This window comes from Hyla sarda, chromosome 12, assembly GCF_029499605.1.
Source record: "Hyla sarda isolate aHylSar1 chromosome 12, aHylSar1.hap1, whole genome shotgun sequence".
Taxonomy (NCBI): domain Eukaryota; kingdom Metazoa; phylum Chordata; class Amphibia; order Anura; family Hylidae; genus Hyla; species Hyla sarda.
Window position 1 is genome coordinate 49,703,788 of NC_079200.1, and position 13,792 is coordinate 49,717,579.

The window sequence follows — 13,792 nt, forward strand, 5'->3', positions numbered from 1 at the left end:
CACTGATCTATAGGACTTCCAAACAAAACCGCAACAGCGCTACGGATCCATTCACACGATGGACAGTTGACCTCTCTGATCAGCTAGATAGCCCATAACTTGGTGCCCTAAACAGACACGTACTCCACCTACCTGTCCCTATCCCGCATTCAGCACCCTGCTCCCTATAGGAGTCAGTGGACCAGCAATTCTCATTGACTTCTATAGAATGTGACTGTCACATCACATTGTCTAAGTCGTGCATCACTTGTATCCTTTGTCAGTTCACATAATGATACAATAGTCTATAGGTCCAGATCGCCTTACAAAAAACACCTATTAGGGTCTGTTCACACGTACAGTATTCTGCGCAGATTTGATGCGCAGGATTTCAAGCTGTGTTCAGTTTACATTGAAATCTGCAGCAGAAAATCCTGCACATCAAACCTGCACAGAATACTGTACGTGTGAATAGACCATTAAAGGGGTAATCCAGGAAAAAAACTTTTTATTTTTTTTTATAGATCAGAAAGTTAAATAGATTTGTAAATTACTTCTATTAAAAAATCTTAATCCTTCCAGTACTTATTAGCTGCCGAATGCTACAGAGGAAATTCCTTTCTTTTTGGAACACTGATGACATCACGAGCACAGTGCTCTCTGCTGACATCTCTGTCCATTTTAGCAACCGTGCATAGCAGATGTATGCTAAGGGCAGCATGGTGTCCCAGTGATTAGCACTGCTGCCTTGCAGTACTGGGGACTTGGGTTCAAATCCCACTAAGGACAACAATAAATAAAGTGTTTTTATTATAATAACGTCAGCAGATAGAACTGTGCTTGTGATGTCATCAGAGAGCATTCCAAAGAGAAAAGAATTTCCTCTGCAGTATTCAGCAGCTAATAAGTACAGGAAGGATTAAGATTGTTTAATAGAAGTAATTTACAAATATGCTTAACTTTCTACCACCAGTTGATTTACAAGAAAAAAGGTTTTCACCGAAGTACCCCTTTAAGTTGTTCTTTTCTGTCTAATTGCTCTCTGATGACACGTGTCTCGGGAACCGCCCAATTTAGAAGCAAATGCCCATAGCAAACCTCTTCTACTCTGTGCAGTTCCCGAGGCAAGCAGAGTTGTCAGCAGAGAGCACTGTTGCCAGACAGAAAACAACAACTCAACTTCAGCAGCTGATAATTATTGAAAGGATTAAAGGAGAACTCCAGAATATAAAAATTGTCCTCCATACTGCCGGCAGTAAAAAAAAAATCAAGATGTACATACCTTCCTTTGCTCCCCCGGGGCCTCCGGTAACCGGCTCCGGTCTCCGCCACGATCCTCTTCCTGGTGGTCGGCGAGTCATACTGCGCTTAGCCAATCACCGGCCGCAGTGAAGTCAGACTCGGCCGGCGAAAGGCTGAGCGGCAGTGTGAGAACACTTAAAGACACACAATTCTTCACTACACCGGCACCTGCTGCCGGGGCCAAAAACTTCACACTGCCGCTCAGCCTATCGCCGGCCGAGTCTGACTTCACTGCAGCCGGTGATTGGCTGAACGCTGTATGACTCATCCGACCACCGGCAACCAGGAAGAGGATCGCAGCGGAGACCGGAGATGGTTACCGGAGGCCCCGGGGGAGCGAAGGAAGGTATGTACATCTTTATTTTTTTACTGCCGGCAGTATGGGGGACAATTTTTATATTCTGAAGTTCTATTCTGGAAAGTTAAACAGATTTGTAACTTACTTCTATTAAAAAATCTTATTCCTTTCAGTACTTTTTAGCTGCTGAAGTTGAGTTGTTCTTTTCTCTCTAAGTGCTCTCTGATGACACGTGTCTCGGGAACTGTCCAAAGTAGAAGCAAATCCCCATAGCAAACCTCTTCTACTCTGGGCAGTTCCCTAGACGAGCAGAGATGTCAGCAGAGAGCAGTGTTGCCAGACAGAAAACAACAACTCCACTTCAGCCGCTGATAATTATTGGAAGGATTAAGATTTTTTTTTATAGAAGTAATTTACAAATCTGTTTAACTTTCTGGAGCCAGTTGATATTAAAAAAAAAAAAAGTTTTTTCCTGGAATACCCTTTTTAATAACATAAATGAATAATATATAATAGAAAAAATGGTATTTTAAGTTGATGCTTTTCACCATGCGGAGGGGTGGAGAGCCTCCAGCATGTTCGGATTTTGTTTTTGGATAAGGAGACAGAAGGGATAGATAAACCGGACAGAGAGAGCAAGGAGGGGAGGAGGACAAGGCTGTGAGGGTCCAATAGAAGAGGAGGAGGAGTATTGAGAAGAAGCAATGGGGGGAGGGTGGCTGGGGATGGAGGGAGAGAGATAATAGGGGAGGAGAGGAAGAGGGGGAGGGTGGAAGGCTGTTGCATGAAACAAGCACACAAAGGAACAGGGCTGTGAGAGAGAGAGAGAAAAATCAAGCAGGAAGCGGCATCTCAGAGCCAGGGTGGCCGGGAATGAGGTGAGTGCAATGAGCATTATACAGGAATATACAGTCATTGGTCCAGAAATCACCGAAAATGTACCCAGCCATATTCTACCTATATACAAACCATTACACAGAGGCAGACAATGGGAGAATGGAGAGACTATCATCACAAGATGCAAAGCAGGACCACTAAACCAACTTCAAGCTATACACCATGCAAAGCTATAGCAGCAGATGCAAAGCAAAAAAAACAATGGGCCTTGTGATAGAATCGGATATGACCAGCAGCTATACATAGGACCAGAATGTCTATAGGGAACGAGGGAAAATCTCACTACCGGTGACAATGGGAAAATCTAGGCATCCATCCATTGATGGGAGAAAACTTTATTCAGTGACAGATGGAGCAGAGACAATTTTTTAAGTGCTAGATCACAATTGGGTTAGGTTTTACCTATAGTGCTATATTTGGTAAACTTTGCTTGACTCTCTGGTGTATTCGGCTCTGCTACATCTAGCTAACGGTCCTCTGCTGCATCTTCTCATGTCCTTAGACTGGACAAGACTGTGCAATCAGGCTTGCAGAACAGTTTGTATTGTGTTTTGCATATATACATCTTTGTGTTGTTTTTTTTTTATTTTTTATTTCTTTTTTTTTTTTTTTTTTTTTTTTTACCCCTGACAGCACAGATGGTAATAAGAGACACGTGTACAGATATAATGTACCAGCAGATGTCCGCCACTACGCCCTGACATCTATATGACTGAAACCCATGGTCTATTACTTTCTGTTCTCGCCTTGTTCCCATCCTATGGTTTAAAGCAGTGTTTCCCAACCAGGGGGCCTCCAGATGTTGCAAAACTACAACTCCCTGCATGCCTGGACAGCCTTTGGCTGTCCAGGCATGCTGGGAGTTGTAGTTTTGCAATACCTGGAGGCACCCTGGTTGGGAAACAATGGGTTAAAGAGTCATTCTGGCTGCAAAGTACATTGTATATGTTGATAGAGATAGATAGATAGAGATAGAGAGATATATATATATATATATATATATATATATATATATAGTGATATAGATGCGTGTGTGTGTATATATATGTGTATATATAGACGTGTGTGTGTGTGTAGTATATATATATATGTGGATATATAGACGTGTGTGTGTGTTTATATATATATATATATATATATATATATATATATATATATATATATATATATATAATATAAATGATGTGGTTGTGGTGATATAGACGTGTGTGTGTGTGTGTATATATATATATATATCTATCTATCTCACAAGGAAAGGTAGAGCTGTGGCATCCTTCCTAGATATATATATAGATTTATTTTATTTCTTTATAGAGCACACATTCATAATAATACAGGTTCAGATTGATTACCACAGGTCTGATCCAATGTCTTTCTTAATGACGTAGGGATCTCCAGCCATTGTGTCTAGGGCATAAATATAGAAGCCGTCTAACTGTAATGTATACACTGAGCCAGAGCTACCGCGAGAGGTGCGGAAGTCGCGGCTTAGTGAATTCGGCTCTTTAATAAGGCCCCTTTCACACTACAAAATTACTCCGTTTTAAACATCCGTATGAAGTTCCATCTGAAAATCAGCTGTAAAACGGCAGTTACAAAATCCTATATGGCCGTTCGAAAAATCCCATAGACTATAATTGGATTTTCTAATAGCCGGTTTAACCCGTTATAGTCCGTTATTAATAATGGCCGTTATTTTGTGATGGGCGAATGAACGGGAGGAATAGGGTGCATGCACTAATTCTCCCGTTACTATCATCCGTCACAAAATAACGGCCATTATTAATAACGGGTTAAAACGGCTATTAGAGAAATCCCATAGGCTATAATGGGATTTTCTAACGGCCGTATAGGATTTTGTAACTGCCGTTTTACAGCTGATTTTCAGACGGAACTTCGTACGGATGTTTAAAACGGAGTAATTTTGTAGTGTGAAAGAAGCCTTAGCCAAAATGGAATATATTGTCCAATAGTTTAGAAGACATTGGAAGACTAAGCTTCTTACTAGACCTCGATTTGCTCTCTTGCGGTCATCCATTTGGTCTTATGACGTAAAAGGGGTACTCCGGTGGGAATGTTTTTTTTTTTTTTTCTGTTTTTTTTTTTTTTAATCAACTGGTGCAAGAAAGTTAAACAGATTTGTAAATTACTTCTATTAAAAAATCTTAACCCTTCCAGTACTTCACAGCTGCTGTATACTACAGAGAAATTTGTGAAGTTCTTTCCAGTCTGACCACAGTGCTCTCTGCTGACGCCTCTGTCCGTGTCAGGAGAACTGTCCAGAGCATGAGAGGTATTCTATGGGGATAGGATTCTAATTTGGACAGTTCCTGACACGGGCAGAGGTGTCAGCGGAGAGCACTGTTGGACAGAAAAGTAATTTGCACATTTCTGTTTTATACAGCAGCCAATAAGTACTGGAAGGATCAAGATAGCAGTGAATTGGAATTTCTGCTCTTTTACTATTTCTTACTTATCTGTTCTGAGAAAGCTGTGTGACAATTGATAGGGCCGTTATTACAACACTGATGGGGGGGGGGGGGGGGGTGTCTCCCAGCTTTCCCAGACTCAATAAATATGGGGGCAAGGGATGTCTTAAGTATCTATTCACACCCAGCAGAAATTTCTGCAGTAGAAAAATCTATTCCATACATGTATGTGAATCGGGTTCTTTTTGTCTTCAAGCTCAAGTTGCATGCGAATATACTCTAAAGCAGTGTTTCCCAGCCAGCGTGCCTCCAGCTGTTTTAAAACTACAACTCCCAGCATGCCTCTGGCTGTCCGGACATGCTGGTACTTGAAATTTTGAAACAGCTGGAGGCACACTGGTTGGGAACAACTGCTCTAAAGTATTGTTGCAGATTTTGAAGTTCAGGAGCTTGGGAAAGCTGGGTAAAATTTTTGAAACATTAAAGAAATGACTGGATAGAATATCAGTTAGACTGGAGAGGAAGTATTAGCGACAGTGAATTATTTATTTTTATTTAAAGGGGTATTCCAGGAAAAAACTTTTTTTTATATATCAACTGGCTCCAGAAAGTTAAACAGATTTGTAAATTATTTCTATTAAACAATCTTAATCCTTTCAGTACTTATGAGCTTCTGAAGTTAAGGTTGTTCTTTTCTGTCTAAGTCCTCTCCGATGACACGTGTCTCGGGAAACGCCCAGTTTAGAAGCAGATCCCCATAGCAAACTTCTTCTAAACTGGGCGGTTCCCGAGACAGGTGTCATCAGAGATTACTTAGACGGAAAAGAACAACCTAAACTTCAGAAGCTCATAAGTACTGAAAGGATTAAGATTTTTTAATAGAAGTAATTTACAAATCTGTTTAACTTTCTGGAGCCAGTTGATATATAAAAAAAAAAGTTTTTTCCTGGATAACCCCTTTAAAAATGTTTGTTTTAAATTCCATAATGTCTTTGGCCAACCTTGTCTGCCTTTACAATGCGGAATTGACAGGTCCCCTTTAAACACTATAGGCTATACCAGTGGTCTTCAACCTGCGGACCTCCAGATGTTGCAAAACTACAACTCCCAGCATGCCGGACAGCCGTTGGCTGTCCGGGCATGCTGGGAGTTGTAGTTTTGCAACATCTGGAGGTCCGCAGGTTGAAGACCACTGGGCTATACCGATGATATAGCAGAAAAGGACTTATGTCCCCCTATGCTACCCCATAATCATGCACATTCAGCTTGGATGAACTTGTGTGTTATTTTGGAAATAGATAAGTGTCCGTCAGACACTGGGTGCCGCTTATCTTAAAGAGGTATTCCAGGAAAAAACTTTTTTATATGTATATAAACTGGCGCCAGTAAGTTAAACAGATTTGTAAATTACTTCTATTAAAAAATCTTAATCCTTTCAGTACTTATGAGCTTCTGAAGTTAAGGTTGTTCTTTTCTGTCTAAGTCCTCTCTGAGGACACCTGTCTCGGGAAACGCCCAGTTTAGAAGAGGTTTGCTATGGGGATTTGCTTCTAAACTTGGCGTTTCCCGAGACAGGTGTCATCAGAGAGCACTTAGACAGAAAAGAACCTTAACTTTAGAAGCTCATAAGTGCTGAAAGGATTAAGATTTTTTAATAGAAGTAATTTACAAATCTGTTTAACTTTCTGGAGCCAGTATATATATATATATATGTTTTTTCCTGGAATACCCCTTTAAGGGTAACACAGCACTAAGCCGGAGAAAATACAGCCAATTCTACACAAATATGTATATATATGACTATCCTATGTGTGCTTTATTGATGTATGTACCACTTTAAAAAACAGCAGCCAGAGTTAACTTTGGCTATAAGCCCATGCCGCTTGTGGGATTTTGGATTCCAGCAACTGAGATCATAATTTTATTTGTACATCCTGATCCTTCAACCTTCAAAATATGTAACAGAGTCCTGTATCTGTTTGTTTGCTACTGTGACACAGTTCTCCATGTACACTGCGTTCGAGTACAATATTCACGTAACGGGATCCCACAGATATCTTCTCTTCTCCTCAAAAAGATAATGTGTGTGCCAAGGATTAGAAAAACAGATACTTTCCTCTAGAACAGTGGTCTCTAAACGGTAAACCTCCAGATGTTGCAAAACTACAACTCCCAGCATGCCCAGACAGCCGCAAGCTGTTTCGCAACAGCTGGAAGTCCACAGTTTGGAGACCACTGTTCCCGCACCGTACCTGTCCATGGGTTGTTTCTGTTATTGCAACTCAGCTCTTTAATAAAGTGAATGGGGCTGCAATACCAGACACAACCTGTGGGGTAAGAGGTGGTGCTGTTTTTGGAAGAAAGCAGCCATGTTGGGAGACATGGTGAAATGTGTTAATTTTAGGCAAAAATCAGCACTATTTTTAGTCATCTCAACATACCCTTAAAGGGGTATTCCAGGAAAAATCTTTTTTTTATATATATATATATCAACTGGCTCCAGAAAGTTAAACGGATTTGCAAATGACTTCTATTAAAAAAACTTAATCCTTCCAATAATTATCAGCGGCTGAAGTTGAGTTGTTGTTTTCTGTCTGGCAACAGTGCTCTCTGCTGACATCTCTGCTTGTCTAGGGAACTGCACAGAGTAGAAGAGGTTTGCTATGGAGATTTGCTTCTACTTTGGACAGTTCCCGAGACACGTGTCATCAGAGAGCACTTAGACAGAAAAGAACAACTCAACTTCAGCAGCTAAAAAGTACTGAAAGGAATAAGATTTTTTAATAGAAGTAAGTTACAAATCTGTTTAACTTTCTGGAGCCAGTTCATATAAATTTTTTTTTTTTTTTTCCTGGAATACCCCTTTAAAGCCAGGTTGAAGAGGTAACCGCAGCCATGTTTATGTTAACGTGAAAATACTAGGCCTCATGCCTTAAAAAGCCAGCGCAGATGTAAAATGAAGCTGCTGCCCATAGCAACCGATCTCTGCTTTCATTTCCTTAGCAGCTCTGGAACAATAAAAGCCGTGCTGTGATTAGTTGCTATCGACAACAGCGCCATTTTAAGTCTTCCCCGGTTTTAATGCAAGAGGCCTAGTACTGTTTTCTTAGTATCATAAACATGAAAAAAAACTAATAAAAATAAGGTGCCGTAAAACGTAACTTTTACTGTTAGTAGGGTAAAAACCACCCAAATAAATTTTATACAAAAAGTGACAAAAGAAAATCAATCACCAATAATTGTAAAAAAAAAAAAAAAAAAAAAAAAAAACTATCAATGCATCCCGTTATGTAAATAAGGATAACATACTGCAAGATATCATATGGTATGTCAGAAATCTTGATCGAAAACAGTTATAACGCTGCATGACATATTTACAAAATAAACTCATAGAAATGACCCAACGCGTTTCTGTTGCGGTTTAAGTAATTAGACAAATCGAACGTCATCAGGGGTATTATAGAACATATAGGGTGCCACAGAAAATAGCTAATTATGATCAAGATAGAAATTGTCCGCGGCAGCCATAGAATGGGGCGAGTACCAATAATCAGTCACCATTTGTAATAATAATGCTCTGTGCTGGAATAAGGTAAATAGAAAGATACTCCTCCTATATAGGTCATAAGTAGAGATGAGCGAACTTACAGTAAATTCGATTCGTCACGAACTTCTCGGATCGGCAGTTGATGACTTTTCCTGCATAAATTAGTTCAGCTTTCAGGTGCTCCGGTGGGCTGGAAAAGCTGGATACAGTCCTAGGAAAGAGTCTCCTAGGACTGTATCCACCTTTTCCAGCCCACAGGAGCACCTGAAAGCTGAACTAATTTATGTAGGAAAAGTCATCAACTGGCGAGCCGAGAAGTTCGTGACGAATCGAATTTACTGTAAGTTCGCTCATCTCTAGTCATAAGGATCCCCCGCAGATCAGCGATATCACTGCAGGACTGTTGTGAGGCTCTACCTCTATTGACCAACTGCACAGCCGTCGTTGTACCCTAGTTCTCCCCCAGTTGTACCCTAACTAGTGACGCTGATCTGCGGGGGATCCTTATGACCTATATAGGAGGAGTATCTTTCTATTTACCTCATTCCAGCAATGGTGACTGATTATTGGTACTCGCCCCATTCTATGGCTGCCGTGGCAATTCGTGTCTTGATCATAATTTGCTATTTTCTGTGACACCCTATATGTTCTATAATACCCCTGATGACATTCGGTTTGACAAATTACTTAAACTGCAACAGAAACACGTTGGATGATTTCTGAGGTTTTTTGTAATTATGTCATGCAGCGTTATGACTGTTTTTCGATCAAGATTTCTGACATACCATATGATATCTTGCAGTATGTTATCCTTATTTACATAACGGGATGCATTGATAGTTAGTTTTTTTTAACAATTATTAGTGATTGATTTTCTGTTGTCACTTTTTGTGTAAAATTGATTTGGGTGGTTTATACCCTACTAACAGTAAAAGTTATGTTATGTTTTACGGCACCTTATTTTTTTTTTTTTTTCATGTTTATGATACGAAGAAAACAGTACTAGGCCTCTTGCATTAAAACCGGGGCAGACTTAAAATGGCGCTGTTGCCGATAGCAACTAATCACAGCACGGCTTTCATTGCTCCAGAGCTGCTAGGGAAATTAAAGCAGAGATCGGTTGCTATGGGCAGCAGCTTCATTTTACATCTGCACTGGCTTTTTAAAGGCATTTTTTTTTTTTTTAAATCAAATGTTGCCAGAAAGTTATACAGATTGGTAAATTACTTCAATTAAAAAAATCTTTATCCTTCCAGTACTTCAAGTTCTTTTATTTTTAAATTTCTTTTTTGTCTTGTCCACAGTGCTCTCTGCTGACACCTGATGCCCGTATCAGGAACTGTCCAGAGCAGGAGAAAATCCCCATTGCAAACCTATACTACTCTGGACAGTTCCTGAAACGGAGAGAGGTGTCAGCAGAGAGCACTGTGGACAAGACAAAAAATTTATTCAAAAAGCTAAGAATTTCCTCTGTAGCATACAGCTGCTAATAAGTACTGGAAGGATAAAGATTTTTTAATAGAAGTCATTTACAAATCTGTTTAACTTTCTGGCACCAGTTAATTTAAAAGAAAATATAGTTTTCCACCAGAGTACCCCTTTTAGTTTTTCTTATTTTATTTTTTTTTGTAGTCTATCCGCTAAGGTGAAAATATTAGGTTGGCGTGTGACCCTAATTTTTACGCGTGTTATTCAGTATCATAAACATGACTGTAATAACAGATATGGCTGTGGTTACAACTGGCTGACAACCCTAATGACCTTCGTGACAATGGATGTGACTTAGTTTATCCAGTCTTTTGAAGGCCAAAAGTACATTTGTTTACTAATCAGGAGTCTGAAAAAGCTTGGTGGCAGCTCAGCTAAAGACGTAACCCCGGCCATGTCTCTTGTCACCCATGTTTGTGACACTAAGGAAATGCAACTAGGCCTCATGCAGATATGAAAAGCAGTTGCCCATAGCAACCCATCAGATCTCTGCTTTCACTTTCTAATCCGCTCTGGAACAATAAAAAGCTGGAATCTGGCTGCTGTGGGCGATGGCTTTGTTTTACGGCTGTACTGGTTTCTAGACACTGGGACCGGTATATTCTTCCTTTCGTGATGTTGCTGTGTAGTAAGACAGCTGGGGCCTCTCAGTTCACCGTCTCAGGGGAGTGATGGGATACATCGCTTTTATTAAAGGGGAAACGTGCAAATATTTATTTTACGCAATGTAATATGTTCATATAAAGTATAGTGGTTTATTACCTAAGAAGATAGTGTGGCGGTATGAAGGGATACAAACTATGGTGTAGCTATAGGGCAGTATTCTGCAATTCGTGGCTCTCCAGCTGTTGCAAAACTACAACTCCCATCATGCCCTGACAGCCAACGGCTGTCATGGCATGATGGGAGTTGTAGTTTTGCAACAGTTGGAGAGCCACAGATTTTGGAACACTGTTAGGCTGGGTTCACACTACGTTTTTTACTTACGGTCCCGTATACGGCTGAGAGGAGGGGGCGGGGCTTAATCGCGGCGCCCGCACTCAGCCGTATTCGGGAACCGTATTTAATGCATGTCTATGAGCCGACCGGAGTGAACCGCAGCCTCCGGTCGGCTGCGTTTTCGGCCGTATGTGGTTTCCCGACCGCAGGCAAAAAACGTTGTCGACCGCGTTTTTGCCTACGGTCGGGAAACCGCATACGGCTGAAAATGCAGCCGACCGGAGGCTGCGGTTCACTCCGGTCGGCTCATAGACATGCATTAAATACAGTTCCCGAATACGGCTGAGTGCGGGCGCCGCGATTAAGCCCCGCCCCCCTTCTCCCAGCCGTATACGGGACCGTAAGTACAAAACATAGTGTGAACCCAGCCTTAGGGTGCATGCACACCACGTTTTTGCAATACAGTTCCTGTATCAGGTTTTTGGTGAAAAACGGATTCCTCAAAACCAGACTATACTGTAGCAAAACGTGTGTACAAATTTTAACTCATATATGGTTGAAAACCGTATTCGGTTTGAAAAATGATGTCCGGTTGCATCCGTTTTTTTTAAGAAAAAAACTTATACGTTTTTAACTTTTCACTCCATTTTGAATAAAGTTTCACTTGTTTGATTGAAATTCCAAGAAAAAAAAAACTGTGCAAAGTCAAAAACCGTATGGTCAGAACTGGATGGAACCCTACGCACATATGGTGAGATTTATGAAAACCTGTGCAGAGGAAAAGTTTCCCAGTTGCCCATAGCAACCAATCAGATCGCTTCTTTCATTTTTAACAAGGCCTCTGCAAAATGAAAGAAGCAATCTGATTGGTTGCTATGGGAAACTGGACAACTTTTCCTCTGGACAGGTTCTGATAAATCTCTCCCATACAGTTCTGTACGTATACGGTTTAATACAGCTTTTCACCCGGACCAAAAAAACGGGGTAGACTACGGTTTTGCGTAAGGGTAAAAAAAAAAAACGATGATGCATACGGGTGACATACGGTTTACAATGTAAAGTCAATGCATACAGTTTTCTATACAGTTCCATACGATTTTTAACTTAAAACCGTATACGGGAACTGTATAGCAAAAACGTGGTGTGCATGCACCCTTATAGAGGATGCAAAGTTAGCCAGTGCACCACGGCCCTAGTGTCTCAGGGGACCCAATGGTCTATTGTTAGCGAGATCGGGGTGGAGGGCTGTTACCGATTTTGCTTCAGGTTACGCCTTTGGTAACGGACATAAGTGCAAAAAAAATAAAAAATACCCATCCTAGAGACTATATAAAATACAGATGGATAAGCTGACCATCAATCATCCGATCAGCAGCTTCCATATAAACATGCACGTTCTGTTCAACTGAGCCTGCATGCTATTAATACAGGGGTATAGATAAGCAGCTGCCAGACACCGCTGATCTGAAAGCATACAATAGGATCCAATAGGTTTAAAGGGGTACTCCGGTGGAAAACAAATGTTTTTAAATCAACTGGTACCCGAAAGTTAAACAGATTTGTAAATGACCTCTATTTCAAAATCTGAAGCCTTCCAGTACTTATCGGTAGTGTTGAGCACGAATATTCGAAATGCTATTTATTCCGCGAATATCGGCACTTCGCGGTTTAGCGAATATTTAGAATATAGTTATATTTATTCGTAATGACAAATATATGCGAATATATGAAAATATTCGCGAATATCAGCACTTCCAGTCAGAGGACACTGATCCCTCCCTTCCTTTAGGTGAAAGATATAATCGCACATGCGCACTATGCAAATTTTCATTACAAATTTTCATATGAAAAAAAACGAACATAGCGAATATGCAAATAAAGGACGAATATTCGTCCATATATTTGCAAAATATTGCAAATTCGAATATGGCCTATGCCGCTCATCACTACTTATCAGCTGCTTTATACTACAGAATATTTTGTGAAGTTCTTTCCAGTCTGACCACAGTGCTCTCTACTGACACCTCTGTCCATGTCAGGAACTGTACAGATTAGAAGCAATTCCCCATAGGAAACCTCTCATGCTCTGGACAGTTCCTGACACTGACAGAGGTGGCAGCAGAGAGCACTGTTATGAGACTGGAAAGAACTACACAACTTCCTGTGAAGTATAGCTTTAGTATACAGCAGCTGATAAGTACTAGAAGGGTTAGGATTTTTTAATAGAAGTAATTTACAAATCTGTTTAACTTTATGGCACCAGTTGATTTAAAAAAAAAAAAAAAAAATTCCCCCTCCGGAATTCCCCTTTAAATCTAATCCATGTAATCTGTAGTCTGTTCACAGGGACCTGATGCTGTTGTTTGATCTCCTCAACATTTACCAACCAATATCTCAAATCAATGATCAGAGAATACAAAAGTAACTAAAAAAAACATTATATTTGTTGGCAAATGCAGACAATTCTCTAATAATAGATTGAGGTAAAATTGCCTTTATCTGTATACACTTATCTGATGATTAAAGGGACTGTCAGTGTTCAGGAAAGATGAGCGAACTTACAGTAAATTCAATTCGTCACAAACTTCTCGGCTCGGCGGTTGCTGACTTTTCCTGCATAAATTAGTTCAGCTTTCCGGTGCTCCGGTGGGCTGGAAAAGGTGGATACAGTCCTAGGAAAGAGTCTCCTAGGACTGTATCCACCTTTTCCAGCCCACCGGAGCACCGGAAAGCTGAACTAATTTATGCAGGAAAAGTCAGCAACCGCCGAGCTGAGAAGTTTGTGACGAATCAAATTTACTGTAAGTTCGCTCATCTCTAGTGTTCAGGCAGGTAGGTTCCTGGGATAAGCGGCAGCAGGAGTGTTAGGTGGACGCTTATCAAAGTCCCACTATAGAACATACATGTTTATTG

At 40.5% G+C, this 13,792-nt stretch overlaps 1 protein-coding gene across 3 annotated transcripts in view; it reads left to right on the plus strand.

Annotated features, from left to right (window-relative positions):
* LIMD2 (LIM domain containing 2) overlaps positions 1-13,792 on the plus strand; it is a 42,867-nt gene that overhangs the window by 10,701 nt on the left and 18,374 nt on the right. Inside the window, exon 1 of one of the 3 annotated variants that reach the window (XM_056548201.1) lies at positions 2,335-2,457. The exons of 1 other annotated variant lie outside the window; for it this stretch is intronic. The gene's annotated coding sequence lies outside the window, so the exon portion shown is untranslated. Of the gene's footprint in view, positions 1-2,334; positions 2,458-11,793; positions 11,816-13,792 lie in introns of those variants that run through there. One more of the 3 variants, XM_056548202.1, reaches the window with a different exon arrangement.